Source organism: Rhagoletis pomonella, unplaced genomic scaffold, assembly GCF_013731165.1.
Source record: "Rhagoletis pomonella isolate Grant_MI unplaced genomic scaffold, Rhpom_1.0 Rhpom_scaffold_00004, whole genome shotgun sequence".
In the NCBI taxonomy this organism is placed as follows: domain Eukaryota; kingdom Metazoa; phylum Arthropoda; class Insecta; order Diptera; family Tephritidae; genus Rhagoletis; species Rhagoletis pomonella.
The window spans coordinates 22028045-22031251 of record NW_023458558.1 but is presented as its reverse complement, the minus strand read 5'-3'; positions in this window follow the sequence as shown (position 1 = coordinate 22031251).

Here is a 3207-nt window from a genome sequence, read left to right as displayed (position 1 = left end):
GTATTTAAAGTACCGGTTAAACCTGATCATAGGACAAACTGGTTTTTCAAATTAGTTTAGGCAAAACTAGTTTGTCCTAAGATCGGATTTGGCCGGTAACATATATGTACATACATATGTCGTGTACATCTTTATGTGTTGTATTCTAAAGTTCAGAAAATACATTTTAATCAACTGTTAATATATACCAGCTATATATAGTACATTTAGTACAAACCTCAAACCTTTCTGACCCAGTGCCTTATTAAACAAAAACAAAATAAAAAAATTAAAGATAAATATAAATGAGTATGTAGTATATATCTATATTCAAAACATATACATATATGCACATATGTATATACATATTCCTTTATCGCGTTGCTTAAATAATAATATTTGTAATTATATATGCGAGTCACAAATTATATTGTTTTTGATTTGCCATATTTTTTTATTTATTGCTATGTTATGAAATAAAAATGTGCATAATCCCACGTTTGTGCGTTCTTAAATTTTTTATTCTTGTTTGGTGCTTATAATCGAGGAAGCAAATTATTTAGAAGTCCCAAGTGAACCAAAGTCCTTCTACTGGTCTTTTATTTATTTATTTGATTAAGTCTATGTTATCACAATACCTTATAGACTATGTAGATAGCAATTCAGTGTTATGAGTAATGCATGAGTAAAACACTTTTAAATTCAGGACGATTAGCAAAAATATCTACATTCTTAAGTCTACTTAGTAAATTAAATTCATTTAACGACCTTGTCATTGGCTCATTCTATGTAAGCATAATTTGTTTTGCATAGTTCTACATATAATAGGTCTGGGTCTGGTGACGAAGGAACTTACATGGAGTATTGAGTTTTATTAGGGGTAATATTGATGGACAGTCAATGACCCCATTAAGGACGTCGTGAAACGTCGTTCATGAAACTTTTCTTCTGCTATTAAGAGTGCGTAAATCGATCAGTTTACAGCGCGAAGCATATGATGGAATTCGTAACTCAAACTTTATACGACACAAAATTAAATTATACCTCCATTTACCGCCGTCTGCGATAGCGGGTTGTTGGATACAGTAGGTTTATAGGAAGGTCTGGCACACGTTTGTGACAAGTGGTCTCGGGATTACGGCTACCTGTAAAGTATGAGGTTATATTTTTTTACAGTGTACGTGTGAAAGTCTTTACCGACTTTAAGAGAGAAAATATTAGCTTCAGTGAAATAAATACTCAGAGGGCGGTAAGTACATATATTTAGGCTTGTTTGAACATAATAAATTTGAGCATAAAGGCCAAGTATTGAGCCATGTTTCAAAGAATTTCACGCCCAAAATAAGCCTTAACGGTACTGTGTTTTCACCTGGACTTAATTTTATGTAAGCTTTTATTTTTGAATAAAACTGAGTTAGATAAACCCTGAAGTTTAGACTTAATTTTATGTAAGCTTTGTATTTTTGAATAAAACTGAGTTAGATAAACCCTGAAGTTTAGCCCGTAAATTTTCATTTCATTTTTCATTTCATTTCATTTATTAATAAAATCATTAGCACAATAAGATCAAAAGAATGATCTTTTATAGCACCCTTTTCTATACCAAAAAATATCTCTATAGACCAGCGTCACAAATATGTGTCAGGCTTAAAACAAAGTAATTGTGAATTTGATTTTCTGAGATACCCACTGACAACCAAAACCCACAACACTAGACCGTGTGGTCGCCTGGGACTAGCAGGACGCAATGGATGAAGCTACATACCTGCTAGAATACCGCACTACGAACAGCGACCGGATGCCTCTTGACGACGCCCCAACACCACCTACACGACGAGTCGGGGAGCACAACACAATGCTATGCAAGCAGTTTCTTGTGGGGAGCGCGACACGTGGTCATCTTAGCAAACAGCTGCTTGCTGAGAGGTTTATTAAACAACCTCTGGACCCGTCAGCCTACCGATAGGCCCTGAACGGCATTCACAGGGAATCAGTCTCGAGTTATGTGGACTCCCGCCCTGTGAATGCCGTTCTATGCACACAACCACCGCACGTGGACGGGACAGAACTTTGTCTGCCTCGGGAGACCCACACCACAATAGCCCAACTTCGCTCTGGCTATTGCAGCAGGCTAAACTCATACCTGAGCAGAATTAATGAGGAAGTGCCCAACCAATGCCCGGCATGTGGAGAGTCTCCACATGACTCTGCACCTCTTCACACGCCCTGAGAATCCAACCAAGCTGACGCCCCCGTTCTATATACACAGACCCTGTTGAAGTCGCACACTTCCTGGGCCTTCCCTTAGCTGAAACGGACGACAACGTTGACGGATGTACCGACCCGAGCGGGGCTTAGTAGCCGCTACAGCAACAACAATTAACTTTATTCCAATTAACTAATTCTTTGTCACCAAATAGGCCCGGCAACAAATAGGGAAAACCCCACTCAATTCAAATAGGGCCGGCAACAAAAATTATTTGGTGGGAAGGTGTAGCGGTCAATACCACTGACAAGGGTTTAACTATCGATTTTCATATTTACAGTGCTTAGTTAGCAAGAGTTTAAACACACATAGTTTATAGCGGCATCTAGCCTTGAGTACTGGAGCTATTATTGACCCGATTATATTGGTCGATAGGAAGTGCGTTACGGAGCTCGATGGTATGCATTAGTCAAAAAAATTAGAACTTTGAGTTGTCTCACTTTAGGTCTAGGAGTGCGAAATGTCCATCAAAATTTGAAACTGTTTGCTCAGATTTTTTTTAAATTTAATTAAAAGCCAGTGCAAGTTTGCAGTAGCTAGGACTTACCGTTGAATTATTTACGTTACAACAATAATTTCATCATGATTTTAATATCTACGGTTACTGTTTTTACTACTATGAGTATAACTAGGAAATTAAGTTTCGAATGAACTATTCACACTGCAGGTAAATTTTAAACTTTTGGAATATCACAGCTCAGCGAACAAACACGTAAATTTAATTTTCGTAATCGACGATGCTGTTCTCAGAAAATCCATACCACGTCAAAATTTTGAGATATTTAGGAGGGAAGTTTTAGAGCTCTGACGGTGAAATTTGAACTGTTTTTCTGAGCAAAGGTTTTGCTAGCTGATCTAACTTAATTGGACCTTCTTAGTTCAATTGGGTCCCCATTTAGCCAGATTGTGTCCAGTTTTTGCGATAACGTTACTTGAAATTTTGCTTAAGTGTTAACTTTTTT